General features: G+C 44.8%; 1 protein-coding gene across 1 annotated transcript in view; it reads left to right on the forward strand.

Moving 5' to 3' along the window:
* The first annotated feature begins 3,665 nt into the window (after positions 1-3,665).
* Positions 3,666-19,311, forward strand: part of TRPM2 (transient receptor potential cation channel subfamily M member 2) — a 1,046,990-nt gene continuing 1,031,344 nt past the window's right edge. Inside the window, exons 1-2 of the mRNA XM_073646321.1 lie at positions 3,666-4,046; positions 6,963-7,124. The gene's annotated coding sequence lies outside the window, so the exon portion shown is untranslated. The remainder of the gene's footprint in view (positions 4,047-6,962; positions 7,125-19,311) is intronic.

A 19,311-nucleotide genomic window follows, 5' to 3' on the forward strand; every position in this document is an offset into this window, starting at 1 on the left:
CTCGATGTAGCAGAGCTGAAGCTGTCGTGGGAACCATGGAAAGGTAAGGATCAGGTTGCTTTATTATTTTTCTTTTATTGCAGGAGATCCTTGGCTTCAGCTGGAATGGGCGTGATGGTAAGTAGAGTTTAATTTAGAACAATAAAGAATTGTGTGTTTATTTCAATTAAAGGACTTTTTTCTGGGTGTTGTGTTTTTTTTAAATACTTTACTAGAAATTCATGGTGGTCATGTCTAATATTGGCGTGACCCCATGAATTTCGGGCTTAGGGCCAGCTGATAATGCCAAGCTGGCCTTAACCCCTTTATTACCCAGTGAGCCACCGCACCAGGGCCCTGGATGAGTTGGGTACAGCGCCAGAAGATGGCGCTTCTATGAACGCGCCATTTTCCAGGGTGGCTGCGGACTGCAATTTGCAGCGGGTGGGGCCCAGAAAGCTTGGGCCTCCCTGCGCTGCGGATTCCAGCCCCCAGCTGCCTAGTTGTACCTGGCTGGACACAAAAATAGGGCGAAGCCCCACGTATTTTTTTTTTAAATTATTTCATGAAATTCATGAAATAATTAAGAAAAAAAGGGCTTCCCTATATTGTTGTGTCCGACCAGGTACAAATAGGCAGCTGGTGGTTGGGGGCAGCCCGTTCCTGCCTGCTGTACCTGGCTGGACACAAATATAGTGCGATGCCCCACGTCAATTTTTTTTTAATTATTTCATGAAATAATTTTTTTAAAAAAAGGGCTTCCCTATATTGTTGTGTCCGGCCAGGTACAAATAGGCAGCTGGTGGTTGGGCGCAGCCCGTTCCTGCCTGTTGTACCTGGCTGGACACAAATATAGGGCGAAGCCCCACATCAATTTTTTTTTAATTATTTCATGAATTTCCTGAAATATATTTGTGTCCAGCCAGGTACAGCAGGCAGGAACGGGCTGCGCCCAACCACCAGCTGCCTATTTGTACCTGGCCGGACACAACAATATAGGGAAGCCCTTTTTTTCTTTATTATTTCATGAATTTCATGAAATAATTTAAAAAAAAAATACGTGGGGCTTCTCCCTATTTGTGTGTCCAGCCAGGTACAACTAGGCAGCTGGGGGCTGGAATCTTCAGCGCAGGGAGGCCCAAGCTTTCTGCCCCCCCCACCCCGGTGCAAATTGCAGTCCGCAGCCACCCCGGAAAATGGTGCGTTCATAGAAGCTGGATGCTGTACCTGGCTGGCATACAAAAATATGGCAAAGCCCACATCAAAATTTTTGGGAAAAATTAATTAAAAAATAAATAATAATTTAGGGACTGCATCTTTATTAACTCCTCAAATGTCATTTAGTGTTAAAATAAAGGATTTATTTAAAAAAAAATTGGCGTGGGATCCCCCATAATTTTAGTCTCTAGCGGAGGTTAAGCAGACGGCTGGGGCAGATGTTTGAAGCCTGGGAATGGGGTAATACCCACGGAGCTTCCCAGACTACTAATATCAGCCCCCAGCTGAATATCTAGCCTTCACTAGCTATTAAAATGGGGGACCCCCCCCAAAAAATGACGTGGGGTACCCCCTATTTAATAGCTAGCAAAGGCTAGGCAGACAGCTGGGGGCTGATATTAATAGCCCAGGAAGGGTGCCATGAATATTGGCCCCCTCCCAGGCTAGAAACACCAGCCGTCTGCCGCCCCAGAAATGGCGCATCCATAGGATGCGCCAATTCTGGCGCTTAGCCTCGCTCTTCCACGCTGCCCTGGTGCGGTGGCAGGGGGTAATAGGGTTGAGGTTCATGTCAGCGCCAGCTGCCATGAAGCCTAGGTTAGTAATGATGGGAGTCTATAAGACACCCCCATTACTAACCTACAAAGTGTTAAAAAGAAAAAACACACTACACCCAGAAAAAAATAATTTTATTTAATTCTTAGTTTACTAAAAAAAATAGTTACCTGTCCACGTTCCTGCGCTGATCTCCCATGCACAGCTGTCACATCTGGAGATGGTGACAGCTGTGCATGGCTGCTGTAAGCTCACACTGCCGGGAACTCGTCCTCTCCCGGCAGCGGGAGCCACTGACTGAGGTCACCGGAGTGCATTCAGGCAGCGCAGCTCCGGAGACCTCCTTTACAGCACTGCTGTACCGTGGGAATTTCTCACGATACAGCAGGGCCGTAAAGGAGCTAACCGGAGCAGCGCTGCCTGAACTCCGGCGAACCCGCTTATGCAATGACGGGGCTGCTTTACGGCCCCATCATTCTAGCGGCGGCAGCGGTTCAGAGCGGTCACACTCTATGTGGCTGATCTAAACTGGAGATCATCGTGGGACACTCGTGGACTACTACGGAGGGGTAAGGATAAGGTTGTGGTTTATTATTTTATATTTTATTACAGGAGATCGATGGCTTCGGGGAATTAGGTGTCTAGGTGAGTATAGGTGTAGTTTTTTATTTTTTACATTATTTTAGGTGGCGATCGGCGGGGACAGGTAATGTATGAACTAATTTATTGTAGGCAACCACTGGCCACCAATGACATGTATTTAACATTTATTGGGGACACAGTAGGGCAATTTAAATAGCAGGATCAGGCTGATGGGAACTACTGCTCCCATCGAGCTGATCCTGCTGGCACGAGTGGACCGGGGACAGACATAGGCCGATGGGAGTAGTAGTGTCACATCGGCCTATGTCTGCCTGCACGCACACACCCGCAGACATCGCACAGACACCGCACACACTCGCAGACATCGCACAGACACCGCGCACACCCGCAGACATCGCACAGACACTGCGCACACCCGCAGACATCGCACAGACACCGCTCACACCCGCAGACATCGCACAGACACCGCGCACACCCGCAGACATCGCACAGACACCGCACACACCTGCAGACATCGCGCAGACACACGCACAGACACCGCACACATCGCGCAGACACCGCACACACCCGCAGACACACGCACAGACACCCCGCACACACTCGCAGACACACGCACAGACACCCACACACACCAATCATGATGGGCTGATCGTCTAGGAGGTGACGCTGTGCGGCCAGCCAATCACTGTAATGCCCACAAACAACATGGCTGCGGCATTACAGTGACTGGCTGGCAATCCCTGCATGTTCATTGGCTCTGTAAAGAGCACCAAACATGCAGGGCGGAGACCCGAGCTCCCGCCCGAGTAACCCGGAAATGCTCGGTGCTCGCCGAACATCCCGAGTAGCTTGATGCTCGGGCGAATACCGAGCAGTGTCGAGCATGTTCGCTCAACACTAGTGAACACACAATTTTAATCATTGCTTCATGTGCCTTGGAAAATAAAATGCACTTTTTTGGACTTCATCTGTGAGCTGGATTTTTCTGCCTTCTCTATTGAATGTTGCACCCTGCCCAGGTGCTATCCATGCTCCAGAAATGTGGAACTGCAGGTGGTGAGCTGGATTTACTTCTGTGACTTTTCTTCTCATATTACTTTTTAGAACCACGCAGTCTCCCAGCTTGAGATTCTGTGCTCCTGACACTGATTCAGGTCTGGAGTGTGTCTTTTTGATAAGATACATAGTAACATAGTAAGTGATTTGTACCTATGTCTCTGCACCTTTAAGCCATTGCACTGTCATTGGATACTACAGAACAGCAGCAATGAGACTGCATATCTGGCTCAGTGCAGCAAGGTCAGCAGGAAATGCATGTAACATTCTTTCAATAGACCAAAATTAATGCCTATAGACTGTGCTTGATATTTGGCAGTCACTAATAATTAGTTCTATGTATTTATTCTTATGCTATTTTATTCCTCACAATTTCCAATTCAGCTGCTTGAATGCTTGGGTCTACTGCAGTGTGTGATGCTTCTGGACTCATGCCAAAACCATCCCTATAGTGCAGCATTTTGAAGAACATCTGAGCTAATGCTTTTGAGAAGTAGTTTCTGTCCTATTAACACTTTTTTCCATTTTGCCAACCAATGAAAAAAAAAACCAGGAGGTAATCTTTAAATTCAGCTTGACAAACGTGGCTCATTTGTGCTGCAACTTTCACGACAGAAGACTGATAAGTTAAAAAGGTAGGACTTCCATTGTTTATATGCACACATACATCTGTATATAATAACTGTATAGATTTTTTTCTGTACATTTAATGAAGTTATAATGTAGTACAGTCTTTATGCTGACAAATCAATTTACATTCTAAGGTTTTCGTTTTGTTTGAAATTTAAACTTCTTTATGTTACATTAGGTAATATACACCGAACAAGCTAAGATTATGCATATAGATAAAATGATCTCTCTGCATATTATATATCTCTTGTGCACTTAACATCAGTTAATAGTTAGCAGTTTGTATTGGCATGTATTTCCATTAAAGGATTATTCCCACATTATAAAGTAATGACCCCCACTAATCCAGAAAATGAAGTACTGCAGATTTATTTAGCACTGCATCTCTTTCACTGTTCTCAGCTATGGTATTTTTCAAATAAAGAAAATAGTTTTATAGATTTCAATTCAGGCTTACTTATTTACTGAGAACCACCAAGCAGCTCATGACCAGCCCATTTTAAGCCGTTCCATAACTGGCACATTTTTGAGTTTTATCGTACATGTGCTTTTTGAGACTTTAAACATTTTTCTTGTTCGGATATTCAAATAGTTTTGACTCTTTTTTTCACGATATGCAAGACTTATATTTTATGTCATTTTTTTATTATTATTTTTACTGATATCTGAGGAAAAATGTAAATAAAAGGAAATATGTATCCATTTTTCACTTTTTATTTACTTTTAACACAAAAGACCACTTGAAGCCTGCTAAAAAAATATTTTAAATTTCATTCCATATCAATTTACATAGCAATTATTTCTATATACTTGACTTATTTTGTTCTGTTTTTTTACTTTTGCTTTATTTATTTATGCTTTTTTTAATTTTATTTATGCATGATTTATTTTTTTCATTTATTTCATTTCATTACATACCATACCCACATAAGATTTCAAAAGACCTTTTTTTGGGAGGGTGTGAGGGGCATTTTAACATATAATTACATTATTTTTATTGCTGATTTCCCCTGTAACTGTGGCTGTTATATTCGTCCCAGTTACTGGGGACATTCACCTACTGTCTGCCTGCATAGCACAACTGACTTGATTTCCCAGGAGCCCAGCAGCTCTTGTTCCTTCCCTACAACCAGTAATCAAATGATCACCTGGATCCAGAGGAGGAAGCACTCTAAATTTATATATGCAAGTTGAGAGAGTAAATATGGTAATAAATAAAAAAGAGCAGATCAGGCAAAATTCAAATTGCCTGATCACATGGATTTATTGGGAAATTCAATATGCAATAAAGTTATTCTTCAAATTGAATGTCCCTTATTATGCCCTGGGGTCTCTTTAGATCCCAGAGCATAATAAAAGTAAGATGTAAAAATAAAAAAAAAGAATCACCTTACCGCTTAACTCTCTGGCTGCACTGCTACTCGCTGTCAGTGTCACCTATCTGGTCCCCGTCGCATCTTATCCCCTGTTCCCTTGGGCCAGGACTTTTGGCTCTGAGGAGGTGTGGGACATTTCTGCACATGCACTCAAGGTCACGGAGCTTGTCATGGCATCAAGACTTTGTGACCTTGTGCATGCTTGTGCTGATTCATTCCTGGCCTCATCAGAGCTGGAAGTCTCGGCTAGTATGAAGAGGTTATGGGATTCAGCGTGAATGGCGGTGATAAGAAAATGCAATGAGGACTGAACAAGGGACTGTAAAGGTATGAGGTCAGGTGTGTATACTTTTTTTTTTAACATTTTGATGACATTTTATGATTTATGAAAATGGTAGAAGCTAAATAGAAAAAAATCAGCATTTTGGCGAATGCTGATTTTTGTAATATTCAAGTCAAATTCAATTACACTTAACTATATGTTTTCATCTTTAGTAGTGCACCATGTTAATCTCCTTTGTTCTGTGAATGACACCAGCTCCAAACTCCTACAGCTGCCGGATTTCATATAAGATGCTTACACTGCATTAAAGGGAATCTGTCACCCCTATGACGCTTTTAAGCTATTACAAGGGCCATACAGGTAATACAATTTTTAAAATAGTCTTATCTGTATGCCTCATAGCTGCGGTCTAGTTGTTGAGAAATAAGAGTTTTAATCTTTTATGTTAATGATTTCTTACACCGCAAGTTACTTCTCAGTAGCAGTGACTCGACGGTGCCGGTGCAGAAGAACAATGAAGACACTGCCCATAGAAGGGCGGATAAGGTACAGATAATAGCGCGAGTGCAGGGCGCAGGCGCGGGCCTCCGGTGCCACAACTGCACGTCACATGGCACTGTGACGTGCATGGGAGGGGGGTGCTATGATAATGAAGACAGGAGGCCGAGATTTCTTCTAAGCACCGCACAACCCGGAGCCTAGAAGAAATCATTAACATAAAAGATTAAAACTCTGTTTCTCAACAAATAGACCGCAGCTATGAGGCACACAGGTAAGACTATTTTAACCATTTTATTACCTGTATGCCCATAGTAATAGCTTAAAAGCGGCCCAGTGGGTGACAGATTCCTTTTAAAATTTTAGAATGTTAGTAGACAGTAAAGTGTGGATTACTTGGACATTTATTGTCTATGGCTTTCCAGAAATAGTTAATTTCTCTATTTTTTTATTTTTTTCTGGCATAGTGTTCATGTTCCCCTACATTAGTAGTTAATATCAACTAATTTCCTGCAGCGGTTAGGTGCTGTACACCTTTCATATGTTTTCTACAGCCAATCATTGGTCTCAGCTGTAATCCCAGCATGTATGGCATGTGACCTAAGACCAGTGTTCGGCTGCAAAGGTCCTGTACCTGATGTGCAATAGGTGATAATTTTTTCAAAAGATTCTCTGCTCTTGGCTATATTTCAAATTTATAGTGAAACAATTATATAACTGGAAAACAATTCTATACAAATCTGTTGTCTTGCCCTTTCTTCAAGTTGTGAAGCACTACTCTGCATGTCTACTGAAAACACCCATGAAAGGAAGAATGTCTAATAACAATTGGTAAAGTAAAAAACTGAAGAACAGACGTAGCGTGAATACAAATTGAAGGACTGGAATAGTGGTGGAAGGATACTTAGGATTGAAGAAAAAATCAGGTAAGTGTGAACACTTGGAAAGCAGTTTCTACAACTGTTTGTATGGGTATTATGCTGAAGAAATGTTATGCAAGTTTGTTTGTAATTTTCAACATGTTCACATTTGTCCCATACTTATCAATGAATAAAACAAAACAGAACCTTTCCAAACAACAAATATGCAACTTGAATTTCCCTTTACTACATATATATTTTTTTTAATTTTAACTGACACATTACTTCCAGGATGAATACACACTGTAATGAGGACATGTTCACACATGAACATTAAACAGAAAAAAAAAATAGAAACACAATACACAAATACCCTGCAATAAATAAATAAAACGCAATAGTGCATGAAAATAATAAAGGGTACTTAGTTAACATAATTTTGATCAAAATAATGCGAAAGCCATCCCGCCTCATCACGACGACCCTTATGGGACAGTCCTAACTCTAATATTTAAAACCTTACTGTGATTTTTACATTCCAGTTAAGTTCTTCAGGTTTTTTCAGTCTAATGTGCAAAAGTGCATATAAGGGTGTGGCTACCCTTTCCTTGAGCTGGAAAGTTTATTCATCTTGCTTCCCAGGTCTCTGTGTCCACTAGTTGGGTTCAGTCTCTCAGATCTTATCCACATGCATGTCACTTGACAGACGGTAAGGTTTTAAATATGAGGCCACGGCCCCACTATCAGTATTTGGTCAGTATTCGGTCAGTATTTTTTCTCAGGAGTGGGAGCCAAAACCAGGTGTGGAACAATCAGAGAAAAGGTATAATAGAAGCAAGTGCACCAATTCTGCATTTATCACCCACTCCTGGTTTTGTCTCCCACTCCTGAGAAAAAATACTGACCAAATACTGATAGTGGGGCCGAGGCCTGAGAGTTAGGAATGTCCCATAAGGGTTGCCGTGATGAGGCGGGATGGCTTTTGCATTATTTTGATCAAAATTATGTTAACTAAGTACCCTTTATTATTTTCATGCACTATTGCGGTTTATTAATTTATTGCAAGGTATTTGTGTATTGTGTTTCTGTTTTTGTCTTTTTTCTGTTTAATGGCCACGTGTGAACATGCTCTTACATGCTGCATGCACACCAATTTACATTCCAGTTCAGTTCTTCAGGTTTTTTCAGTCTAATGTGCACAAGTGCATATAAGGGTGTGGCCACCCTTTACTTGAGCTGGAAAGTTTATTCATCTTGGTTCCCAGGTCTCTGTGTCCACTAGTTGGGTTCAGTCTCTCAGCCCTTATCCACGTGCATGTCACTTGACAAACGGTAAGGTTTTAAATATTAGGGTTAGGACTGTCCCATAAGGCCTGTGATGAGGCGGGATGGCTTTCGCATTATTTTGATCAAAATTATGTTAACTAAGTACCCTTTATTATTTTCATGCACTATTGCGGTTCATTTATTTATTGCAGGGTATTTGTGTACTGTGTTTCTGTTTTTGTTTTTTATCTGTAACGAGGACATACCTATATAAAAATAGGAGTGATTTTCTCGTGTGCTAAATCATGTAAGCACAGAATACACTATGGTATACCTATAATAAAACGTACACAATGATGTCAAAGATGGATTGAAGTAAGAAGAATAGAAAGGGTTTCCTTAGACTTTGCATCTCAGTCTAGACAGCCACAAAACAATTGTGGCTTAGAGGATCCTTGGAGGATTTGGTTTTGGTATGAGTGTCTGAGGACTAGAGATGAGCGAATTTGTTTGGAAATTGTTTACCAATGTCAAAGTCGACACAAATATTGTACATTTGGATTCGTGTTCGGAATCCCCAAGCATTTTTCTCAATCGGCAAAATTCGACCATAGTTCGGTAAATTATCGTGTTTCAACTAATGCTCTTGTTAGCACTTCGGGTAAGATAGTGGTGCTATATGATGAGAGGAGGGGGTGGGGAGAGGTCAGAGGAGCGGCTTACTGTTATTCTTCATTTTTTTTTCTTAACTTAATGTGTGGAGATTCCGGCAACCAATCAGGGCGCAGAAACCATCCACAACGTCCAGACACAAGGGCTTCTGTCATTGGGTGCCAAAGTCACATGTCCCTCTCCATATAAAGAGCAGATAAGTTGTTTTGGCGCCATTTTGTCAGTGTAACAGCACAGAGAGGCTACACTGCTGCTGCTACAGGATAGTCAGCTAGTTATCTAGGCGGTTGATTGTCAGTCAGCTAGTTCAGATAGATAGGATCCTGTGTGACAGTGAAATGGACCTTCCAGCAAATCAATCCTTTGTGCTAATTGTGTGGTCCAGAGACACTAGGCCACATTTCAGCATATAAATCTTTTGTGCTGCTAATAGTGTGCTCCCGCCAGGAGTCCACATTTCAGAATCTAAATTTTTTCTGCTAATAGAGAGGTCCAGAAACCAGGCCACATTTCAGCTTTTAATTCTTTTGTGCTCATATTTTTGCTCCAGCCAGGCGTCCACATTTCAGAATCTAAATTCTTTGTGCTAATAACGTGGTCCAGAAACCCGGTCTCATTTCAGCATATAAATATGTTGTGCTAATTTTGTGCTCCAGCCGGTAGTCCACATTTCAGAATCTAATTTATTTTTGCTAATAGCGTGGTTCAGACACTAGGCCACATTTCAGCATATAGTTATTGTGAAAATGCTGGTTAAAAGAGGGGAAGGGTACATCCAACATGAGTGGTAAAAAGTGAGGTCGTGGTGGAAGAGGGAATAGGCTTGGTGTTCAAGGTGTATGTGAGGTAGGTGTTAAAATTGTTGTCCACTACTATATAAAATGCCCCAATGTATTCAAATGGTGGAGATAAGTGTTTTTGTAAATACCTTCTGCTGTGCATCTTGCCTATGAGCGTCGCTATTACTGACCACTCACAGGCATCATGTGACCCCCGGCTGTAGTCAGCTCTGGCATCCACTGATGTCACATCAAGTTCTGGCTGCAGCCGGGCATAACTCGGTGACGCGCTCTTCACTGATTGATGGGCTGTGGGCGGGTTTTCCCCATGCGTCACAGCCCAGCATTTTCCATGCGCTTTCCCTCTCCTGCATTCATTGGGAAAGTGCGCAGTGGATGCTGGATCATGTTCGGCTGCAGTCGGAACTTGATGTGACATCAGTGGATGCCAGAACTGGCTGCAGCCGGGGGTCACGTGATGCCTGTGAGTGTTCAGCAATAGCGCTGCTCACAAACAAGACAGACAAGATGCACAGCAGAAGGTATTTACAAAAACACTTATCTCCACTGTTTAAAAACATTGGGACATTTTATATAGAAGTGGACAACCTCTTTAATGTTACTGAAAGCTCTACTGAACAAATACCGTCTCGTCCTATCCAAAGGCAACTGACTACTTGTGTTACTGGACGGCCTACTTCACTCCTTTTCTTTGGCAGTGCACAGTGGTACGCCTTGTAGATGAGGGCCAGAAAGTGCATGTGATCCAGTGGATGGCACGCGCTGCATAAAGTGGCCTCTCCTCCTTTTCCTCCACCTTAACATCACACACAGTACAGTCCTCAGAGGTGGCACTCCAATTACCCTTCTTTCCCCCCATGTCACAACTCTCCAACTGCCCAACTGACTGTGGTGAACCACAGATGGGCGAGTCTGCAGAGCTGTTCACACATTCTATTCCATGGGCTTCAGAGGTCTGCTCCAAACATTCACAGACTCAAGAGGAGGAAAGCATTCGCACTGATGCCCAAAATTTTTTTCAGTTGATCCAGGGACGGACAAAATGGGGTCCAAGCAGAATCTAAACCCTCGTCACCAGACGTTAACCCCTGGGGGGAGGTGATCCTGATGAGACTCAGATACCTGAGGCGCACGCAGACTGCACTGTGGTGTCAGGGCAGGAAGAAGAGAGGGGTTACTCTCAAGACGAGGAGTAAGAGAACAGAGAGGATGATGATGAGGTTGTAGATCCCACTTGGTGTGAAACCAGACACACGCAGCTAAGTAGCTCAGCAGAAGAGGTGGAGGAGGAGGAAGACCAGAAGGTTAAGTTGCAGCCTCCCGCACAGACACAGAGTGATGCAACCACGATAAGCACTGCATCCTCAGCCACTACTCTTGCTGTGGCCAGCAGCGGTCTCGGGTTTGCACTTCGCAGTGGCGGCAAGGGTTGCCGAACCTGGGCTTTTTTTGAGACTGCAAAGGATGACCCAACTCCCGTTATCTGACAACTTTATAAAAAAGGACTCAGTAAAGGCAAAAATTGCAATAATTTGACTACTACATGCATTAACAGACACATGCGCGATCAACATGCGTTAGTCTGTGAACCTCACTGTGCTAAAATGCGGCCTAGTAGGCCTTGCCAACCACTGGCCGCCACATCAACTGCATCTGCTGCTTCTTCCTCCTCCATCACCGTGGCAAGTGTTCTCATACAGTTCTCCACTTGTTTACCCGCTACAGTCGGGGTGAGTGAGAGCTCGCCAGTTGTTACGGAAGTGGATGTGCCTGCTGTTTTTTTTCACGGAGCACACCACGTCTTTCTCAATCCACCATAATATCTCTGCCTACACTTCACTCACAGACCAGCAGTTTGTCGTGTTCACCCTACTCCACCTTCTCTCAAAGCAGCAGCCAACCCTCGGTCCACCAGTTGGGGTCACGTAAAAAGATTGTTTCCTCCTACGCATGCCAAAGTTAAGAGCTTGAACTCCACCATCTCCAATCTGTTGGCCATGGAAATGCAGCCTTTCAGGCTGGTGGATACAGACGGTTTCCGAAAGCTGATGGCTGTCGCAGTCCCCCAGTACCAGTTGCCCAGTCACCATTACTTTAAAAAAGCTGTGCCTGCACTACACCAGTATGTCGCAGACAACATCACCCGTTCCTTGAAAAAATCTATGTCTGACAGGGTGCATTTCTCCACTGACACCTGGACATGCAAGCATAGCCAGGGGCGTTACGTCTTGCTGACTAGTCACTGGGTAACTCTGGTGGCTGTGGGGATAGGCGGGGAAGGGGCTGCTCCACAAGTCTTGGAATCCCCAAGGCTTGCAGAATAAACCTCTGTATCGAACGCTACCTCCACTGCATCTGCCTCCTCCACATCCTCTAGGGCCTCCACCTGCACCCTCAACCTCTGCCTTAATGAGTCACGCATTCCAACAATGCATAGACAATCCCCCCCACCTTCGTACTGCGCAGCCAGGGTTCACCGCAATCAGGCAGTGTTCAAATTAATATGCCTTGGAGATCGCAGTTACACAGCTCAAGAGTTGTGACAAGCTATCCAGGCCAAGTTTGAGCAATGGCTGTCTCCACTGAACCTGAATTCAGGGAAGGCCGTGTGCAATAACAGTGCTAACCTGGTGGCAGCACTATGCCGGGGCAACCTCACACACGTGTCTTGCATGACTCACGTCCTCAACCTGGTGGTACAGCAAATTCACTGCCACTATCCTGGCCTGAATGTGCTGCTGCTGAAAGAACGGTCACTGTGTGCTCACTTCCGCTGTTTGCACCCCTTGGGTCATCGACTTGCATCAGTACAGAGGTCTTTCGGACTACCTGTTAACCGGTTGATATGCGATGAGCCGACACGGTGGAATTCCAGTCATCTACATACTGGAGCACACTTTAAATAGTCTGTGGGAGGAGGTGGTGGTCTCAACGGAAGAAGAGGAAGCAGACGAGGATGTGGAAGGGGTTACAATATCTCTAAGTTCCAGACTGTCGCTACCCAGATGGTTGCCAAGAGATAATGGATTAGGGGGGCTCATGGTACCAGACAATCTGTTAGTGAAGGTGCAGGAGTCAAGGAACAAATGGAGAAGATGAGGAGGAAGAGGTGATGGGCATGCAACAGTCAAGAGATGAAGAGGATAATGATCCCCCTCTCTGTTGGCCGTGGTTTGGCGGGAGGGATGGAGGAAGCAAGCTTGAGTGTTGCCCCGCCACCAACACACCATGGACTTGGACCGCATTAAAGAGCCTGACACATGAGCGCCTTCTTTCTGCACTATCTGCAACATGATGCCCGTATTGTTAGGATTCGAGATAGTGCTGACTACTGGATTGCCACTCCACTACACACTTGTAGATAATTTTAAGAGTGATTTTCCCCAAGACAGCAGTGAGGCATACAGTGTGCATCGCAGATCTAGACTTCCAACCCCGGGAATGTCGAGTTGTCAACGCAAAAATATTAGCAGCAGCAGCAGTGTAAGTGGCAGAAGCAATTCTGTGAGTCATTTCACACATATTTTAGACCAGCCCATGCACTAGCAGAACAGAGTACAAGTCTGACGCATAGTGAATGATTGGAGAGGATGGTGCAGGAGTATCTCGAGCTCAGCATCTGTCATGGGTGTGTCAGAAGTGACAGTCGCCCCGCAGTTGGTTGCAGGAGATCTCTATGTTTGGTATTGCAGACACCTTCTTAGAGGCTGTCTCTCTAGGACTCAGCGGCTACCTTCTTCTGGCTAATTAACACCCTGGACTGGTTGTATAAATACCTGCTGTCTGCCAGAGGGAGGTGCCAGTGATACTCACATTACCCTTTATGAAGGCTTGGAGCAAGTGCATTACTTCATCCGCTCTGGAGCTATGAGGACAGGTGTTAATCTCTCTGCAGTCGACTAAAAGCTAAGCTATCTTCCCTTGTTTGTTTCCCCTTGTTGTCTTTAGTGGTCAGTGGGGATCAACTAGCGCTCATCCTCCTCCCTTCCCTAGCCAGGGCCAAACGCCAGGGAAAGACAGGGCGAGGTTCGCGTGCGGCGATTGGTGAAGAGCCAATACAGGGACGTTAGGGGAGAGAGGGTGATATTAGGTCAGCCTAGGAGGTCTCCACTCCCCCCCTTTCCCTAGAGTCTGGACTCCCTTTCCAGCAAAAATGAATCCTGGCACTCACATGTGGTGAAATTAATCTTGTTTATTTCCACATCCCAAAACCTTTCAGCTCATCCAGAGCCTTTGTCAATTTTGGCTCTCTTTCCCTCTTCCCTTTGTGTTGCACTAAGTCTTTCCTACACCTTGCGTGACATTATCGCCGCCCGAGCACATTATGAAAAGGGGGAAAAAAAAAACTACCACTTTGATTTCTTTTTTGTGTGTGTGTTTTTTGGCCGTGTTTTTTTTCCCTTTCTCCTTGGTATGGGTTCAGTTGCAGAGCGGCTGCGCAGTCTGTCTCTGGAGGTCAATGATCTCCGCTGTGAGGTTCAGCAGCAGCATCAGCGGCTGCAAGTCGCCAATGTGGAGGTCTTTACAGGTAGGCCTGTCCAGCCTGAACCCAGGGTTGCTATCCCGGACAGGTTTTCAGGAGGTAGGGGCAAGTTTTTTTGTATTCAAGGAGGCCTGCAAACTGTATTTTAAACTTCGTCCCTACTTCTCCGGAAATGAGGAGCAACGGGTTAGAATTGTGATCTCTCTTCTGCAGGGAGATCTTCAGTCGTGGGTGTTTTCTTTACCGCTGGACTCGGTTTGTCTCCAGTTTGTGGAGGGGGTTTTCGGTGATCTATGATCACCCTGACTGAGTCGCCTTAGCTGAGTCTAGGCTATGTTGCCTTTAGCAGGGGAATTGATCAGTGGAGACGTACAGTTCTGAATTCCGTAGATGGGCAATGGATTCCAAATGGAATGACTCAGCTCTTAGAAGTCAATTTTGTGAGGGTCTTACTGAAAGGATGAAAGATGCCTTGGTAGTATATGAAACCCCTCAGTCCTTGGAGGCTGTCCTGTCGTTGGCCATATGTCTTGATAGACGCCTTTTGGATAGACGGGTGAGAACACCTTCTCCGGGGCCTTCTTGTCGGAGTTGTGTACCTCTGTCAGGGGAGTGGTCTGGGGGTGAACCAGTACTGGGGGAGGTGGAGGAACCCATGAAGTTGAGGGTGTCTCTGCATCATACATTTCCCCAGAGATTCACAAGAAAAAAGGTGTATGTTTTTTTTGTGGGGAAAAGGGACATTTTGCTGCGACCTGTCCTTCAATTCCTAAACAAAAGGAGGCTCGATTAACTCTTGGTAGTCTTGAGTTGGATAAACAAGTGATGCATTTGTTGCCAACCTGCAGTTACCGGTTTGTCCTGACAGCAGACGTTGTGCTAGAGAGCAAAACCGAGAAAATTTCTGTGTTTGTTGACAGTGGACCCGGAGACAGCATGGTTGATGACTCATGGTATTGCTTGCTGTACTTTAACTAAACCTATTTCCATTTTCGCCATCGATACGGCGCCACTTGCACAGAAAGCATTTACTCAGATTGTACATAATGTAAAACTGAGGGTGGGGTCAGTTCATTGTGAAATAATCCCTTATAAACACCTATTGTTTTGGTTATTCATTGGCTTGTTAAACATAATCCGTTGGTGGATTGGCAAACCAGGGAGATTATTGAATGGGGAGATTACTACCATGAGAACTGTTTAGACATTTCCCTTGCTACTGTCTCTACAGAAATACTACATGCTTTTCTGTCTGGTTTTGAGGACGTTGTTTCTGAGATGGGGTGTCAGGATTTGCCTCCTCATCATGCTTATGACTGTCCTATTAACCTGACCCCTGGACCTTACCTACCGAAGTCCAGACTGTGTAATCTTTCTGGCTCTGAGAGACAAGCCATGAAGGATTTCATTGCGGAAAATCTGGAGAAGGGACATATCAGACCCTCATCTTCGCCAGTGGCGGCAGGGTTCTTCTTTGTGAAGAAAAAAGATGGAAGTCTATGTCCCTGTTTAGATTTACGGCAATTAAATCAAATTACCATCCGTGATCCATACCCTCTTCCTCTGATTCCTGATTTGTTCTGCCAGGTTGTAGGAGCTAAGGTATTCTCCAAGTTGGATTTAAGGGGAGCCTACAATCTGGTTAGAATCAGAGAAGGGGATGAATGGAAAACTGCATTCAATACACCTGAAGAGCATTTCGAGAGTCTGGTTATGCCTTTTGGTTTGACCAATGCACTTGCGGTATTCCAGCATTTCATAAATTTATATTTTCCATCATTTGGTGGGGAGGTTTGTGGTGGTCTATCTGGACGATATTTTGGTTTAATCACCTGATTTGGAGACACATCGGGGGCATGTTAAGCAGGTGCTCCAGATATTAAGGGATAACAAAATTTATGCCAAACTGGAAAAATGTGTTTTCGCTGTTCAAGAGGTGCAGTTTTTGGGCTACTTGTTGTCATCTTCGGGTTTTTTGATAGATCCAGAGAAGATCTGTATAGTCTTTGATTGGGAACATCCCGAGAACCTGAAGGCACTACAACAATTTCTGGGCTTTACTAATTTTTACCGGAAATTCATCCAAAATTACTCTGCAATTTTGAAACCCTTACTGACATGACTAAGAAGGGGTCTGATTTTTCCAAATGGTCGGATGCCTCCTTCCAGGCTTTTGCTTCCTTAAACAATCATTTTGCCACTGCACCTATACTCAGTCAACCCGATGATTCCCAACCCTTTATTGTGGAGGTTGATGCATCGGATGTTGGGGTTGTGAGGCTGTGTTGTCTCAGGGTCCATCCCCTGGTAAATGGCGTCCATACGCCTTCTTTTCTACAAAATTGTCTTCGGTGAGAGAAATTATGACGTGGGTAATAGGGAACTTTTGGTGATCAAATTGGCATTCAAAGAATGGCGACATTGGTTGGACGGGGCTGTCCATCCTATTACTGTTATTACTGACCATAAGAACTTATCATATCACCAGTCAGCTAAATGTCTCAACCCTAGGCAAGCCAGATGGTCCCTGCTTTTTACTAGGTTCAATTTTGTTGTCACTTTTCATCCAGTGGTCAAAAATGTCAAGGCTCATGCTTTGTCCCGTAGCTTCCCTGGTGGTGGTGACCATGAGAACCCTGTCCCGATATGACATAAAGGGGTAGTCTTTTCGGCATTGTATCCTGAACTGGAGGGTGAGGTGTTAGAGGCTCTGAGGGACGCCCCTGCTTCCTGCCCTTCAAGAATGTTATTTGTATCATCTAATCTATGCCACAAAGTAATTAAGGAACATCAGAACTCTGTACTTGCTGGGCATCCAGGTGGTAAGGCAACCATGGACCTCCTCTCTCATCGTTTTTGGGTTGCATTGGGATATGATTGAACACGTACCTGCTTGTAGTATTTGCGCGCGTTCTAAGGTTTCACATACCGTCCGTCTGGTACTCTTCTTCTGCTACCTATCCCTAATAGGCCATGGAAACACTTGTCCATGGATTTTATTACTGACCTACTGGTTACTGCAGGCAAAATAGTGGTTTTGGTGGTTGTAGATAGGTTCAGTAAAATGGTTTACTTCATTGCATTACCTGCACTTCCAAATACCAAGACTCTTGCTCAGGTGTTCAGAAATGAGATCGTGAAGTTTCACAGGGTTCCCTCCGTTGTGGTGTCAGATCAGGTGACCCAATTTGTTTCCAAGTTCTGGAAGGCATTCTGTTCTTGACTGGGAGTGCAGCTGTCCTTTTCCTCTGCCTTCCACCCTCAGTCGAATGGAGAGACTGAGCATGTCAATCACAATTTGGAGCCCTACCTCAGGTGTTTCGTCTCTGAAAATCAGGAGGATTGGGCATCCTACTTACCGCTGGCAGAATTTGCCATTAATAATCATCGCCAAGAATTCACTGGCAGGTCACCGTTCTTCGGTGCATACAGTTACCACCCACAGTTTGGTACCTTTAGTTGGGGAGGAGCTTCAGGAGTTCCTGAGGAGGAATGGTTTGCGTAGTCGCTCTCCTCAGTATGGCAGGGTGTGCTGAGTAATTTAAAGACCATGGGAGACAGGTATAAACGTATGGCTGACAGAAAACGCTTGCCAGGTCCGGACCTGAATGTGAATGACTTTGTGTGGTTGTCTACCAGGAATATCAAGTTAAAGGTCCCTTCTTGGAAGCTGGGACCTAGGCTTATTGGTCCTTATAAAATAACCGCTGTCATTAACCCAGCATCGTTTCGTCTTGAACTTCCTCAGGCCCTTAAGATCCACAACGTGTTCCACAGGTCCTTACTCAAGAAGTATGTGGAACCTCTTGAGCCCTCACATCTACCACCACCCCCAGTAATGGTTGATGGTAATCTGGAGTTCCAGATTTTGAGGATTGTAGATTCTCATCTCCAACGTCGTTCTCTACAATACTTGGTGCACTGGAAGGGTTATGGTCCAGAGGAGAGGGTGTGGGTTTCAGCATCAGAGGTGAACGCTCCCAGTTGGTTTGTTCATTCCACAGCTCTTATCCTGAGAAACCCGGTCCTGAGTGTCCGCAGGCCACTCATAGAGGAGGAGGAACTGATACTGGTGTGTCAGAAGTGACAGTCGCCCTGCAGTTGGTTGCAGGAGCTCTCTAAGTTTGTTATTGCAGACACCTTCTTAGAGGCTGTCTCTCTAGGACCCAGTGGCTACATTCCTCTGGCTAATTAACACCCTGGCCTGGGTGTATAAATACCTGCTATCTTCCAGAGGGAAGTGCCGGCAATACTCACATTTGTGAAGGCTCGGAGCAAGTGCATTACTTCATCTTCTCTGGAGCTATGAGGACATGTGTTAATCTCTCTGAAGTCGACTAAAAGCTAAGCTATCTTCCCTTGTTTGTTCCCCCTTGTTGTCTTTAGTCATCAGTGGGGATCGAGTAGCGCTCACCCCTCCTCCTTTCCCTAGCCAGGCACAAACGCCACGGAAAGACAGGGCGAGGTTCGCTTGCAGTGATTGGTGAAGAGCCAATACAGGGATGATAGGGGAGACAGGGTGATATTAGGTCAGCCTAGGAGGTCTCCAGTCCCTCCTTTCCCTAGAGTCTGGGCTCCCTTTCCCTCCTCCATTTGTGTTGCACTAAGTCTTTCCCACACCTTGCGTGACAATATCAATGCCATCAGGGGGATTTGGACCCTTTTGCATTTTGGACTTCAAAAATGGAAGAGTGGACTGAGCTCGCCTGTCACGCCTTGGAGGTTTTGTCATGCCTGTCAGCCAGTGTTCTCTAAGAACGTGACTTCAGCTATGCTGGTGGTTTCCTGATGAATAAGCACATCCTGCTGTTCTCTAAAAGTGTAGACCGCATAACTTTCATCAAGATAAAGAAGTCATGGATCTTCAATGACTTTTGCACCCCAGTCGCAGGCTAGGCGATGGTGTAGTTTTTAGTGTGCTGCATTGATCTCGTGTTATTGCAGTCTGTGACACCTTTGTCGTGGCTTCTGTGCCCGCTGTTGCTACTGCTGCTGATGTTACTACTAATTTTTTGAAATGTGGAGACTCCAA

Source organism: Phyllobates terribilis, unplaced genomic scaffold, assembly GCF_046119375.1.
Source record: "Phyllobates terribilis strain yellow unplaced genomic scaffold, ASM4611937v1 Scaffold_9__5_contigs__length_417890890, whole genome shotgun sequence".
Lineage (NCBI taxonomy): Eukaryota > Metazoa > Chordata > Amphibia > Anura > Dendrobatidae > Phyllobates > Phyllobates terribilis.